Source organism: Sphaeramia orbicularis, chromosome 20 (genome assembly GCF_902148855.1).
Source record: "Sphaeramia orbicularis chromosome 20, fSphaOr1.1, whole genome shotgun sequence".
In the NCBI taxonomy this organism is placed as follows: domain Eukaryota; kingdom Metazoa; phylum Chordata; class Actinopteri; order Kurtiformes; family Apogonidae; genus Sphaeramia; species Sphaeramia orbicularis.
The window spans coordinates 3029793-3046934 of record NC_043976.1 but is presented as its reverse complement, the minus strand read 5'-3'; positions in this window follow the sequence as shown (position 1 = coordinate 3046934).

Below are 17142 nucleotides of genomic sequence, written 5' to 3'. Positions count from 1 at the left end.
ATAAACCAGTTGGTTGTGTTGTGTTTAAATGTGTCTGGGAAATGTTCAAGCTGCAAAGAAAGTAACGTTACGTAACCAGTCATCACTAAATTTGCAGCCCCCGGTGAGAAATGATCACAGAACATTCAGTTTTGTGTACACTATGTATATAATACACAATCTCTGCTGATGTAAATATATATGTTTTCCTAAATTCTAGGAGTCATGAATTTTTGCCAGTATGGCTGTGAAATAGGGATTAAATTCTGTTCCAAGTCATCCTCGGCCCGACTGCCGATCGTCGCCAGAAAAGGTAGCCTGATTGATCAGTCGGTTCTCGGTCAAAAAAGTGTGAAGAACGCACCAAATCGACTACCGACATGAGCGTATGTTCTGCGCTTGCGCGATATGTAAACCCCGAAATGACAGAACATCCCTGTAGACCAAAACCCAGAGCTCGCTGTCGTCAGTCATTGTTGTCAGAGTGTTGAATTGTCCAGAAGGGTTGGTGTTGTAGTCGTTGAACAGATGGTTAGTAATAAGAAGATACTGGTGTTTTCAGCTCTAGGGCTTCTACTGGTGTAAGAAGAAAGATGTCGCAGGTGAAAACTGAGTAGAAATTGCACTATGCTAACAATGCTAACAGTGTTCACTTCATAGAATGAATGAAGTCCATAGTCAACACTGACTGTCACTCATTCAGATCCGATCTGAGCAGTGAATGGACTATCCTAGAAGACAATAACAGTGTGCAGTACCTTGGCAGAGCTCGATTCACATGGAAACTTCTGCTTCACTCATTCACTAGTCCAGGGCTATCCCTCCACCAATCAGATAGGCCCGACTGAACGACTGGTAGTGGACGATTACACATGTTGAATCGTCCGAAAAGACTGGAGACAACATTAACGACGACTGATTGAACGGAACACACCGAACAAATTCATGTCACCGACCTCGCCAGACTGACCGACAACAACCAACCGACAAAAATCAGGTTGGTGTGTCTTCGCCTTTAAAAAGGTCTTAAAAGTCTTACGTTTCACTGTAGGAACCTGTAGGAACCCTGTACACAGTTTCAGCTCGATTTGTTTTGACTCAGTTTCTGTCGTTTTCCGTTACAGTTGACTTCTACCTCCATGTGTGTGTGTGTGTGTGTGTGTGTGTGGGGGGGGTTGTCAAACTCCTGCAGTGTCATTTTTACACGATGTAAACATGTCACTATCCACAGGCTGACCTCTGACCCCACCACAGTGTTTTCAGTCATCGTTCTTGTAGATCTCCAAACCTTGAACCCAGTCACATCAGAACTGTTCGTAGCTGCCAGGGGACTTAAGGTTTTTGAATTCTTCCACTGTGTAGTAACTTGGTAACCGGTTAACTAACTGCCTGTAGGTCCAGGGGGGCCGAGTCCAGATCCTGCACCAGTCAGACGTACGCCGGTGAACACTGGTAGCTCGTAGGGGTCTATAGCCTTCATATCTCTGACCTTCTCCAAGTACCTTTGCTTAGCATTTGGGTTGAGCTTCTCCCAATAGAGACCCTTTGTTTTCGCCACCGCCTTATCCATTTTTTTTCCTTAAATCTTGATTTATACGGCTCTTTCCTGCACATCTGTACCATGCTGTCGCCCGTAGCCGACGATAGCTTGTAAGTTCAAAATGGGGCAGCCTTCCAGACATGTTGCGTAATATGGCATATGTCCTCATCGCTTGCTGGTATGAATGGTGTAGTGATATGTTTTAACTCTTTCTTTGATTTAATATTTTTAGTCCAAAGGGTCAAATGGACTATTGGGATCCGTTGGCATCCGTCCGTCTGTCCGTAAACAACTTTTCAAGAATCTACTTATCTGAAACCCTCAGTCAGAATGACTTGATAAATTTTGTTGTGGAACATTTTTGGGGTAAGGTCTACTAATTGGGAAATATTGATTTTTGAATTTTTTGTGAAGTTTTGAAATTTTCCAAATCCCCATTGGTTTATAATGGGACACATTTCAAAGTACAGTAACTTGAAAACAGTTGAAGATATTGATATAATTACTATTGGTAATAGGCAAGAAGTCACATATGGGCTTTCATTTGGTGCCATGACCTTTGACCTTGAAACGTCAAACAAATGCCAATGAATGTCTTTAAATATACCGTTGGACCACAGGAGCCTTGGTCCTATTTTGTTCTTTTTAATACCATGTGATCTACCCGTGCTACCTCCACTCCTGGTCTAAACGCATCGTCCAAACTATCAGTGGAAACGCCACCAGTCAGGGACATTATGACATATTAAAAACATATTACAAAGTCACGGTGGTGCAGTGGTTAGCACTCATGCCTCACAGACAGAAGGTCCTGGGTTTGATTCCAACACCAGTCGACAGGGGGTGGGACCTTTCTGTGTGGAGTTTGCATGTTCTCCCCGTGTCTGCGTGGGTTCTCTCCGGGTACTCTGGCTCCTCCCACCATCCAAACACATGCACTGATAGGTTAATCGGTTAATCTAAATTGCCCATAGGTGTGAATGTGAGAGTGACTGTTTGTCTCTGTATGTTCAGCCCTGTGATGAACTGGAGACTCGTCCAGGGTGTACCCCGCCTTCACCCCTATGTAGCTGGGATAGGCTCCAAGCGACCCCCGTGACCCTAGTGAGGATAAACTGGGTTCAGAAAATGAAATGAAATGATATGAAATTATAAAGTCAGACAATATGTCTGAATAGAGTCATAGAAAAATGTGCATGTTTGAAGAATAGACAGTGAAATTTACATGTAATAAATGCATGACTGGGTGACACAGTGGTGCAGCGGATAGCACTCACAGCAAGAAGGTCCTGGGTTCAATTCCAACACCCGTCGATGGGGGTGGGACCTTTCTGTGTGGAGTTTGCATGTTTTCCCTGCGTGGGTTCTCTCTGGGTACTCTGGCTCCTCCCACCATCCAAAGACATGCACTGATAGGTTAATAGGTTAATCTAAATTGCCCATAGGTGTGAATGTGACAGTGGTTGTTTGTCTCTATATGTTCAGTCACATGTCCAGGGTGAACCCCGCCTTCGCCCATAAGTAGCTGGGATAGGCTCTGCCCCCGTGACCCTAGTGAGGAAAATGCGTGTTCAGAAAATGAATGAATGAATGAAATACATGACTGAAAACACTTAGTGTGTATATTTATATCAATTTAAATTAATATTTTAAAATAATGGTGTGTGTGCTCTGGTGCACCCTAGTGGTGATATATGGTTATAGTGCAGCTGAAAACTGACTTGGATACTGCGCTACCAAAAACCAATTTCATGTGCTGCCACTGGTGTAGATGTTTCATATACAACAGTCTGGTTAATCCTCTGCATCCTGTTTCTTTTACCAACACCATCAGACCTTTTTCAGGCTCAGTTGACCAAAACTTTCTTCATTAAACCAGAAAAACTGAAACTACAATTGAGAAAAACCTAAAACTAGTCTGTTTGTGTCAACATGTGTGTGCTTGTAAAATGAACTCATTAACCTAAACGTGTGATTGGACGTCGGTTTTGCTGTGAACCCTGTGTTTGTTGGTTTGCATGTGGTGGATGTAAACCCGTGCGTCTGCGGTTGTCAGCTGCAGTTGGCGTCGGTCGGCGGTGCTTTGAGGTGAGCCTGGTTCACGTCTGTCCTCATCTGACTCCTCTCTGCAGCTCATCCACACTCGGGCAGGTTTTCATCCCACGCTGAAGCAGCGGCGTCGAGGGGCTCGACCCGCTGTGCCCTCAGCCAATCAGATCAATGCACTTCTGGGGTGAGTTCCTCTGGGGTTTAATTGACCAGAGCACAAAACTTCACAAAGAAAGAGTCGATTCACCTGAGGTGGCCTGAGGCAGGGGGGGCGGTGAGGAGGATTCTGTTAACCTGTTAATAATCAGATAATTGTAATGATCAGATGATGCGTTTAGATGCACCTCAAAAATGCCATCATCCCTGTAAACCCTGGTTTACAGGTTTGGTCTGCTTCACTGGCCTCCACATGGTTCAAGGATGGATTTACACCAGTTTAACCCTCTATCAACTAACACAACAACCACAAACACAGAAGGAGAAAAAGCACAAAGTTCCAAATTTTTGACTTCAGTTTTCAGATGGCGGGTAAATCTGTAGATGCTGTTAAATGGAATCACCTCCGTTCAACAGGGCCTTCAGTCACTAAAACACACTGATTTTATTTATGTGTGTTTGTTTTCCTGTAAGTGACAACACACAGGTTACATTTTCATATGACGTTGGTCGTTTTCTGTGACGATAACACATCCATGCCTCCTACTGCTACTATATATTGTTGTCATGGTGATTCTGTATTATGTATTGTAGCTATGGCAATTCCCACCCTTTTATATATTGTTGTCATGGTGATTCCTGCCCTTTTACATTTTGTAGCTGTGGTGATTCCCACTGTTTATATATTGTAGCTGCAGTGATTCCCGCCTTTTTACATTTTGTTGCTATGGTGATTCCCGCCCTTTATGTATTATAGCTACGGTGATTCCCACCCTTCATATATTGTTGTCATGGCGATTTACACTGTTTATATATTGTTGTCATGGTGATTCCCGCCCTTTATATTTTGTAGCTGTGGTGATTCCCGCCCTTTTACATATTGTTGCCATGGTGATTCCCGCCCTTTTACATATTGTTGCCATGGTGATTCCCACTCTTTTACATATTGTTGCCATGGTGATTCCCACCCTTACACATATTGTTGCCATGGTGATTCCTGCCCTTTTACATATTGTTGCCATGGTGTTTCCCGCCCTTTTACATATTGTTGCCATGGTGATTCCCACCCTTACACATATTGTTGCCATGGTGTTTCCTGCCCTTTTACATATTGTTGCCATGGTATTTCCTGCCCTTTTACATATTGTTGCCATGATGGTTTTGGATCCACAACATAAAGGTCTGGAGTCTGGAGACCAGGTTAAACTTCCAACCAGGTTTATATGTTATCGTATGATGGAGTGATGAGGCTGGGTGTGGGCGGGGTTTGTTAAATTGTACAGTTTCCTATTGGACATGAATAGAAGTGTTTGTTGTGTGTTTGCTGGTTCTGTCCCTCTGTACCGCTGCTGTGCTCAGTCCAGGTTCTGTTTCATGTAGACCTGGTCTTGGTTCACCTCGCTGAGGACACAGATCCTCATTTACATTCAGACAGGGTCTTCGCTGTCGACGGTGGAGGAGGAGGAGAAGGAGGAGGGAAACTCTGTCCTCACATCACATTCACCTCCTCATTCTAAACTCCATCCACTGCTGGAGAAACTTTAAACAGGTTAATCTATTATAGACGGTCGATCAATGACCAGGGAACAAGGAGCGTCTGGACGAACCCCAGGGACCAGGGTCTAAACGGAGCTGTAAACCGCTCTGTAGTTTACCCCTGGAAGGCTCAGGGTTTGTCATTGGAGTCACTGTTTTCATTCCTCAAACCTGTATAATATTAGTTTAAACTGATCTGTACACATTATGCTAAACCAGTGGTTCCAACCTTTTTTTACTCCTGACTCTATTTTCACATCTCACATTCCTGTCGACCCCAGACATTCAAAACAGAGACATTTTGTTTTTGCTAAAATAATTTATTTTTGATCCTGTAATAGTTTTCTATCCTATGTTTCAAATCCAGGTTAATGTTAGAGGACATTTAGTCTATATCAGGGATTAAAGTTCTCCGTCACCACGACGGATTTCCGTCAAATGGAAAAATTGAGGGGGGAAAAAAGTCATATTGAGGTAACTTCCCCACGTGACTCTGCGATCCTGTCCTGAATCTGCAGGTGTTTAACACAGGGGGCTGGTAGGTTTAACAGTGATGATAATAAGATGACTTCTTTATTTTTATGTCAGGAGGACAGATTGATGACTATTTCTCTTTGGAAGGAAACGCTGCTCATTCTGTGCCTCAGAAACACATGGACCAGTTCAGCTTTACCGAAGTTCAGCCTCCAGACTAACTTTAGTTTAGTGCTAACAAGTAGCTTTCATTATGAAAGAACCACAGCGAAAAGGGAAGAAGACAGAACTGATCTGCATGGACCTTCATGTTTGGGTTCATAGCTTATCTCCTCTTGCCGGTATATGACTAGTGTTTGTGTTTGTGTGTATGTGCCCTTCCCGTACGTGCGGCTGTGCGCGCCGCGGCCTTACGCGGTTACATGCCCGACTGCATAAGTGCTTTTTTTTGACCCGTTTAGCATCTTATTTCTATCTGTGTGGTACAGTATGAAGATAAAACTGAATGAATGAGGAACACCCTTGGTATTTGCAAAGCCACTGTATTTGAAATACCCTCAGAGAGGATCTGGAACGGAATAGAATTTCTGTTTCAGTTGACGTAATTTCTTCCAATCAAAAGAGAACATGATATTGGTGGGGGGGGGGGTGGACGCAGGTTTGACGACATACAGATTATTTTGGCTAGCATATACGACATCATGGACACGTTTGTAGAGGAAGGGGCTGAAGTGGGAACTATTGAGAGATGCGTGAAAAATAGATGGAGGTGGGCGTGGCTTGATGAGAAGGGAGACGATGGAACTCCAATTAGATCATGGTGCAAAAAAATGAAGCAGCCTGGTGCGTGCATGTGCGGAGTTTGCCACAAGAAAATTCTGTATGGTTCCAATGGTAAAAAAAAGTCCTGATCTGCCATCAGTCTGAGAAGCTGAAGATGAGTTGGTTAGGGTTACGTTTACACAGACATTTTCCCCAAAATTCATGTGCTGTTGGAGTTGGAGTTATGTTTTAGGAGTTCCTAAATTGTTAAATAAAAAGTTTTTCACTCATTTTTTGCAGTAAGGTTTTCTTCTAGTTATAATTTTCACTTGCTTCAAAAGTTTTCATACCCTTTAAATTAACCACAGAGCACCAAAATTGACCTGAAGCTTTAAAAATTTTCTGGGGGAGGACCCCCAGACCCCCCACCAATACCACTCATGACATTTTTTCTATCCATGTTACTAATCTTCTACACCTGTACACTCTCCCATTCAGTGTGTTTTACAGTATTGCCAAATTTGACTATATAAACTTGTACACTATAGTAGTATTGTATTGCATCATTTTTAATAGTGGCCAATGATTTTGACCAGAAGAAAATTTTCAGTCAGATGAAAAATTTTTGCTTTAATCCCTGGTCTATATAATGTATATTATTATGGACAGAGGCAGTAAATCCAGGTGTAGATTACTGCACAAAGGGAGAATGTGATTTTCCTTGGTCAGGATCTGTCCAGTCAGTCCAGCTGTGATTTACAAGGAGGACAATTAATACTGAACAAACAAGAACTGAAACTATGAATTATGAAAGAGCTGCAGCATCTGAAACTGACCACAATGAACATTTTACACAGAAACAGAACCACAGTGCTGCAGTTTCACAACCACAGTTTGTCTGTTACGGATTATGATTGTCTCTGCCAACTCAACACAGATACTTTATTAATAATTTTTTATTTTTATCAATTACTAGAAATTTCAGGCGAGCCCATTTGAATTCCAGGTGACACCATGTGGGGTCCCGACCCCAAGGTTGAAAAACACTGGTTTATAACATGTACATGGTTCCAGACATCATATATATGGACTTTCATTTAGCTCCATGACCTTTGACCTTGAGTGACTGTGTTAAAGACTGACGTGACTTTGCTTACCTAATGTTAACATTTCTGATATAATCTTAGTCTATCTATCTATCTATCTATCTATCTATTGATCTATAGAAATATTAGAACTTCACAAAACCATTACTGTATTATATATAAAAATGACTTTAACCCTCAGGGGTCTGAGCCTATTTTGTCTGTTTTTGAGTACTTTTGATTTTGCCTTTTTACACCATATAATAAAAATGCTTACTATACCCATGTTCAACTTCATCTGTATCATCAGACTATTTTATTTTCATTTTGACCTACAATATCAACACACAGGGCCAAAATATACACAAAAAATATAAAATCCAATTTGAAAATTTTTATAATTTACTCCACAAACTACACAAACATGCTTCATGAACATTTTCAAAGTCTGTAAAAGTGAACATAGGTTCCAAATATTATATTTATAAAGTTAAAACTGTGATAAATTCAAATTAAAAGCATTCCTTTACATAGGTGTTTTCCTGCCGCCCCCCCCCCCCCCCTCTTTTTTTTTTTTGGCTACCACTCCTCAAGCCAAGCTATGGAAAAAAATATACAGAGGTTTGCACTGTTTTAAGATCAAAACACTCTAAAATGAAGCATCAGCAATTACTAAGAATTACTGATGTTTTTTTAAGTGTAAGTGGATATATTCATGTTAGAATATATACACGAATATACAGTTAGAAGCTAAAACATACTCAAAAACTGCTTCATAACATGTTCAGATGTGAAAGTCTCTGGTGTTAAAACCACGACTCTAACATCCAGGTTCTCCATCAAAAACTGTGAATGTTGCGTCTTCTCCTCCTCCTCGTCTTCATCTGTACAGTAGAAAGTAGGGATGTAAACAATTAATCGACTAACGATTAATTGTCGATAAGAATTTGCTCGATTAAATTATTAATTGTCGGTTAATTGCCCTTTTCCACCCGTCTACATCTGTCCGAAGGCTGCCGGTTTGTTTGCGCTGCGCTGCTGCAGCTGGGATAGCCGCTCATTGGACCGGATCATGGCGTTGATGAGTTGGAATGTCTGCATGGACATGGTGGACCAAACACAGAGCGGCCTGTCTGTTTGTGGGAGTGGTACACCCCCGAATAAATACAGGCACAAATGCGGGGTCGGTATCGGAGCGTTTTCCCCTTGGAGGTTGGTGCAGTCTACAGTCAGTGAAAAGTTTCACTTTCACTTCTGCGGGGGGGGGGGCACGGACTGCACCGTACCCCCACAGTATTACAAGTAGGACAGAAAGTGACGCACGCTCACGCGCGGTTACCAACCAACACACACGCATCCCCCGGCCATACTTTGCGCGTGCGAGTAACCCCCCCCCGACAAAATGCATGCACGTGCACCCCACACACACACCAGCAAAAGGCACGTGCATGCACCCCCCCATTACACACCACCACATCAACAGATGAATTCCACAGGAAACACTGCCTGGTTCAATAAATCTATCATTAAGGAATATGACCTGGTTTTTTCATGAAGTGTATAATCAATATTTAGCTTTTATTCTTACAGACCGTATTGAAAAAGAAATTCAGGTTCTCAGGAAAATTGCCGCTTATCAATTAATCGTTAATCGATGATAAGGGCAACCAACTAACGATTAATGAATTAATCGATAATTTGCATCCCTAGTAGAAATGTTTGAATTCACGGCTGTTGCCTTCAATGACCCTCCAGTACAAACTCTGTTGGCCGTCTCAGGTCGACTCCAGCTGTTTGAGATTTGCCTCATGTCCATGGACGACCCCCCCCCCCCACACACACACACACACACCTGCTGAGCCCCCGCCTCCTTGGGGAAGACGGTCGAGTAATGATCCAGTGGCGGCAGCTTCACTGCAGCAACGTTTGGTTCAGAACATCCACCGAAGACAGATAGGGTTCCATTGAAGGACTGGGATCTGAGCAGTAAAACACCAGAACATTCATGTGGGGAATGGGAGTGATTCATAAAAACCACTAGATTAAAGACCCTCAGTCAGTCAGTCCAACAAGAAAATGAGAATGAAACCAGAGGTAATGAATGACCAATGGAAGCGAACAAGAGGAAAAAACGAACAAGGACATGAAGTTCAGTGAGAAAAATATAAAAGGAGATAAAAGATATAAAAAAAAAAAAAAATGTTAAAACCTCAACAAAATGCAAACACTGTGGAAGTCGCAAGACAAAAATGAAAAATGGTGCAAAAGTGGTAGTTACACAAAACAACGTAAAAGACGCAAAAAGACAAAAAAGAAAAAACGATGTAAAAGATGGCATCGGAAGAAAATGGAAAAAGTCGCAACAAAATGAAAATGTGAAAACAAGACTAAAATGATAAATGCAGTTAAATTTGTAATAAAACAAAAAAAGTAAAGAGTAAGAGTAGTGTAAAAGTCATAATGAAATGAACAATGATGTAAAAAATAATTTATTAAAAGAATGTTAACATGAAAATGTTGTGAAGACAACAACCCAACAAGATGAAAATGGAAAATATTGTTAGTCGTAATGAAACAAAAACAATATAAAAGACACATAAAAATGGCATAAATTGCAAAAAGTTGGAAATTTGAAAGTTGCAACAAGACAAAAAAAAGTTGTAAAATATGCAATCAGAAAAGAATTTAAATGTGAAAATGAGACGAAATTGAACAGTATTGTTAAATTCATAATAAGCCAGAAAACAATATAAAACATGCAACAAGATGAAAACAGCGCGAAAGTCTCAAAACGACTGAAAAATAAAAGTTGCAGCAAAACAAAAACAATACAAATGTTGGAACAAGAAAAAAAAATTACAGAAGAGTGATAAGAAAATGAATGTGAAAGTTTCTGTAAAAGATGGAACAAGACAAAATGATGTAAAAGTCACATAATGAAAATTAATGATGTAAAAATGTAAGAAATAAAATAAAAAGCTGTAAAAAAAATAAATAAATAAATAAAAATTTAAAAAATTCTAAAAATGTTGAAGGAACAAAAAATTTAAAATGTTGTGAAGACAACAACCCAACAAGATGAAAATGAAAACTAAATTTTTTTTTGTCGTAATAAGACAAAAACGACATAAAAGACAGATAAAACGGCATGAAAGTCGCAAAAAAAACGGAAATTTGAAAGTTGCAACTAAAAGATGAAACAAAACAAAAAAATGATGTAAAAATGACAAAAGTTCCAAATGACATGAAAGTTATGAAAAAAAAAAAAAAAATATATATATATATATATATATAATTAAAGTCCTAATAAGACAAAAATTATGTAAAAGACACAAGATAAAAACGTAGAAGTCGCAAAACAAGATGGAAGCTTGAAAGTTGCAACAAAATGAGAAAAAAGGGGAAAAATGACATAAAAGTTAAAAAAAAGTGACAAATTGCAGTAAAAGATGCAACAAGACAAAACGATGTAAAAGACACAAAATGGAAATTAATGATGTAAAAATGTAACAAATAAAATAGAAAGATGTATAAAAAATATATAATTCTAAAAATGGTGAAGGAACAAAAAATTTAAAATGTTATGAGGACAACAACCCAACAAGATGAAAATGAAAACTAAATATTGTTTTGTCATAATAAGACAAAACTGATATAAAAGACAGATTAAACAGTATAAAAGTTGCAAAAAGATGGAAATTTGAGGTGGAACTAAAAGATGAAACAAGATGAAAAAATTATGTAAAAATGACAAAAGTTGCAAATGACATGAAAGTTATGAAAACAACAAAAATTAAAAATATAATTAAAGTCCTGGTTAGACAAAAATTATGTAAAAGACACAAGATAAAAACGTAGAAGTTGCAAAACAAGATGGAAGCTTGAAAGTTGCAACAAAATGAGAAAAAAGGGAAAAAATGACATAAAAGTTAAAAAAAAGTGACAATTGCAGTAAAAGATGCAACAAGACGACCACGTTAATGATGCAGCAGATGAAAATGATTCCAAATACACTGTTTATGTGATGCATTTATTTAATTCTATTGTAGAAAACACTTGCGCTGCATTCAGGAACAATCGGGAAAATGTGTTTCTTGTGACGATAAAAGAGTTTGGCTGTTGAAAAGCCGTTTGTTTGATAAAACGGCCACATTACCGCCGTTGTCCTGGAAACACCTCGACACCAAGACCTGAGACCCGAGGTGACCCGAGCAGATGTGGCCCCGCCCACCCCGGCGTCAGCGAGTCAGACCAGGACACGGGTCCGGGTCTGGGTCCAGAGGTGTTTAACTGGATCTGTGGTCACGCATGAGGACATTTACATCCAGGGCGCTTTGTGACCTACATTCACCCTGAAGTGGAAGCGGCAGATGGTGGCGGCAAAGACTTCAGGCTTTCAGAGAGTCGCCGTCGGCTGCATGTGAAGATAAAAAGCGGATTGGTGTGGGAAACGGCGGCGTGGACGTGTCGAAGCGCTAACAGGATGTCTCCGAGTCCAGGTTCCTGATGTAGACTGAGGTGAACTCGGCCTCCCTCCACGCTCCATGACTGATAGGAAGCATAAATATTTCCTCAGATTTTCTGCGATTACGGGCTTTAATTTTGCAAAGACGCCCTGACCTGGTTTCACTCCGGCGCCGCTTATCGTCGGGCAGGTTTTACAGGACCGGCGCCAACGCCCGGTGGATTCAGGACCCTGACCATGAAGGAGGAACAAAACCCACCGTCTTATGGATTTATTCACTTTTATTTAACGAATAAAGACCCAGGGCCACTTTTGTAGCAGTTCACAAATGGATGCTTCTATGAAATTGGGTTTATTTTAGTATCTGGGACTTTTCCAGTTTTTTCGATAATAAAAGGTAAATGTTGACAAAATAGAAAAAATGGGCTGATTACAGAACCTTGAATGGTGGAAGGACTGAATAATGTGAATGTTATGTCTTGTAGTGTCCACAAGCAAGGTTGGTTTGTTCACTTTTTGTTGTTTTTTAGCTGATTCCATGCGTTTCCATGACAACTTTTATTCCTGGTTTAATCTGATTAAAGGTTGGATCCTATTTCAGATGTCCATGTAAACACCTTATTCCAGTTGAAAAAGAACAGTTCAGATTAAATTTAAACCTGATTAAAGTCAGTGGTTTAATCCTCTTTTAACTGCGGTCTAAATTCTTCCTGGACATGTAAAGCCTTTATTCCGTTTGGACTTTATTCCTTCCATTCTGCACATGCTCAGTGTCTTGTCCTGTGGCGATGACGCACACATTCTGCGCTGGTGGAAGAATCTGCACTGCAGTCTAGTCTTCCCAAAGCGTTCCAGTGGAATATTCTGATGGGATCTACCAGCCTGGAAAACCCTGAAGGAACAGTTCAACACTGGCTTTGGATTCATTCATTTGTCCTGAACTAATGAGTTCCACAAGTGGGACAAACAGTTTGAACTGCAGCCCTAACGTTAGCTTAGCTTAGCCTAGCTTAGCATAATGGCTTCATTCCTCTGCTCAGACGTAGCCAGGCTTTTAGAGGTGATTTGTAGTATTTTAGGAGTGATTTGGGTCAGTTCAGTTCTCCCTAATCATTCCTTTAGTCCGCTGGGGTCAATATGATCACAAACTGAGGCTCAGATCATGGTCATGTGACTTACTGCAGGAAGAAAATCTGGGAAATAAAAACTAGTGCAAAGCTAAAACGCTAAAGCAAAGCTAATTTAGCGCATGCATCCCTTCAACAAAAAGATTTTCCAACTTCCATCAACACAACAGTCCACAGATTGTATGAGTGCAGTAAGTCGCAGATCTAAAGAAATAATTAGAGAGAATCGGATTTGACAAAATCACTTACAAAAGACGACAAATCACCTTTAACCATGGAAATGCAGTGACTATGCTAAGCTAAGCTAACAGAAGGGCTGCCAGAACATGGCAACGTGAGCGCTCCTGCACAAACCCTTTAGCTCACTGATCTACCTCATTAATACCTCATGTAAACCTTTATTCGGGTTTAACATTTCCATGGAAACAGAAGAGAAAATACTTTTGTTCCGAATTAATTTCTTCTGGAAAAATAAATGAGATTTAAAAAACATCATGTAACCGTACCCATGGTGTGTTTATAAAATTTCAATAAAAACTAAAGTGAAATAAAGACAAAAGCAAAAAAACATTTTGAAATTGTTAAAAATGAAAACTAAATAAAATGTATGAAATCAGTCTTTTGTGGACCAAAATATGATACATGTGATTATTTTTAACGTGACAAAATGACAAAAGTGGCATAAAAACAGATTGATTTTTGTTTCACAACTGGGACGCTACAGAGTAAATTCAGCCCCCCCCCAGTTGAAGTTGCAGGAGAACTGAATTTACTCTGTAACGTCCCAGTTGTGAAACATTCAGCTGCTTTGATTGAACCCTTAGATGCCTGAGTGTCTGGACCCTCCACTGTCAAAAACTAATCTGTTTTTATGCCACTTTTGTCACATGAAAAATAATCATATGTATCATATTTTAGTCCACAAAAAACTGATTTTTTTTATTTTTCCATTTTTAACTATTTCAAATTTTTATTTTTTTCACTGAAGTTTTTATTGAAACTTCATAAACACATAATCAGCTAAAAACAACAAAAAGTGAACAAACCAACCTTGCTTGTGGACACTACTCAACGTTACATTCACATTATTCAGTCCTTCCACCATTCAAGGCTCTGTAATCAGTCCATTTATTCCATTTTGTCGACATTTACCTTTTATTATCGGGTCAAAAAAACTGGAAAAGTCTCAGATACTAAAATAAACCCAGTTTCATAAGAAGCACCCAGTTCTCAAATTTATTAATCTGAAATCATCAAAAGTGAAGTTGCACTTTTGATGATTTCAGAATAATATATTTGAGAATTGTGTTTCTCTGAAACTGGGTTTATTTTAACATCTGTCACTTTTCTGTCTTTTTAGACCCAATAATCAAAGGTAAATGTAGACAGATTTACCCTCAGGATGGACCTAATGATGACCTCAGATAACTGCACACAAAATTATCCTCTTACTCTGATCCATCCTATAATTAATGAATTTATAACCAAATATTGGGTCCAAAAATAGGACCCAAATATGGACATTAAATCTCCCTAGGTGTCAGTGCATCAGATGTGTAAATGTGTGTAAATGCTCTTCTATAGACTCTTAATAAAGACACTGTGTTCAGTGTGTTGATTCTCGTGGTTTTATCTTACCGGCCGACAGGCTGTAAGCTACTGTCGTCATGCGGCGTCCGTCATCGTCTGTTACAAAAATTTCAACTGTCCTCTTCTCTGAAACTACATTTACGATTGACTTCAAACTTGGTATACAGCTTCTTTATGATGATGTCAACAAAAGTTAGTGAAATTATTTGGATCCGGATCTGATTCTGGATTTGGTGCCACTTTGAAAAATGTCCCCATTATCAGAGATAGGAAGTGGATGGATGCAATAACTCAGTAAATATAAATGATCTCCAGTGTAAATGTCTCCAGTCCAGCCCTGATGGGGAGATGACCCAAACATAATGTCCACATGCTGATCAGGATCTTCTTCTGGATCTGGAACTGACGCAAAATTTAACATGGGCTCTTATGGGGAAAACATTTCAATCGTCTTCTTCTCCCAAACTCCAGTTCTGATTGACTTCAAACTTGGTATACAGCTTCTGTATGATGATGTCAACACAAGGGACTGAAATTATTTCGATCTGGATCTGATTCTGGATTTGGTGCAACTTTGAAAAATGTTCCCATTATAACAGATAGGAAGTGGATTGATCCAATAAATCAGTATCAATGATATCAAGTTGGAATTGGAATTTTTTACAGATCTGATTGGAATATGACCAAAACATGGACTATTTCTGTAATAGAATAAATACACAGAACTGGGGGAGAATAAATGGTATCTGGAGACATTTCCCAAAGCTTTTCATTTGGCCGGTAAGATACAGGACCATTGGTCCTATTTTTCTAATCGTCCTACAGAGCTGATGCATCCTTTTATTCCCTCCACCAGGAGGTATTGTGATGGCTTTGCTTTGTTTGTTTGTGTACGTGTTTGTTTGTTTCCATGTTTGTTTGTTAGCAAGATAACTCAAAAAGTTATGGACGGATTTTCATGAAATTTTCATGAAATCTTGATACTGACACAAGATAGAAATGATAACATTTTGGCGGTGATCGGGGGGGTGGGGGGGCAGATCTGTCTCGGCAGAGGTCTGCGCTCTCTGAGTGCTTTTCTTGTTTGTTTGTGTATTTGTTTGTTTGTTTATTAGCAACTTTATGGGAAAACTTTTCCACCCATCTTTCCCAAATCGTACCCACAGGTAGGCCTAGGCCCTGGGACCAACCCATTACATTTTGGGCCAAGTAGGCCAAAGTTCTAGGTCACAGCAAGGTCACAACATCTACAATTTTCCTATCTGTCATCATTGAGCAATTTTCGAAAATTCATAAAAAATTCACAACGACTCCGATTAGCCTCCAATGTCCACATCCACTGTGGAATGTGGACTCTGTGGACATTTCAATTTAACATTGAAAATCCCATTTACCACACATTTTTCATTATAACTCAACAAATATTGATTGGAATTGAATATAATTGAACATACACATGACTGGTACCAAGCTTCAACATTGTACAAAATATCGTTCCGCTCCATTTCTCTTCCGTTACGCTCTGTTGACTTTTGTTATTTTTTATGCACCATTTTCAAAAAATCCTAAAAAATGCAATTCGTGAAATTACACATCCATAGTTTAAACAGAAATAGTTGATCCACACATGCACACCATTGAGGGTGCTTGGCGAAGGTTTGCGTTCTCTGAACACTTGTTTAAAATCATGAACCGCTCAGTTTTCTCTAAACTCAAATAAATCAGTCGTATTTCAGCCGAACCACACCAGGTAAGGCTGGGAGCTTCTGAAATCAACAATAATATCGGATCGATATCGGGCATCGGTATCAGTGTCGGAACTGAAGAAGTGGTATCGGTGCATCTGTAGTTCTAGTGTCAGTTTGACTTCATTTCTTGTCCTGGACGTCCCCGTTTGTACGACCGTCCCTGAACGTTTCTTACAGACCTCGACATCAGGAAGGGGTTTTCTGTTTACCTACAGGACAGTGAACGCCTCATGGCCGTCCTCCGGTTGTCTCTACCCCGACATGGACGCTGTTATCGTCTCCAGATGGATTCACCTGGGAGCTGTTCGTCACGTCCACGGTCCCTGGGAATCCACAGTTTTCACCGTGGACATCTGGGAGTCATTGTCCGTCTCAGCGTGGACGCCTAACAATCGGAAACGGTCTCCACTCAGACACCTGGAGGCCTGTTATCGTCTCCACAGGAGCTGGACCAGGGTTTTTCTGCACCGTGGACGGCGTTTAAGATCAGCAGGACATTTATTCCTGTCACGGATAAATCAGTGGGAGACGAGAATGTGACCAGCATTAAGGAGGACATGTCCAACACGATGAAGACGAAGTTAGACAACAAAATAATAATGATAATAATAATAATAATAATAATAACAGT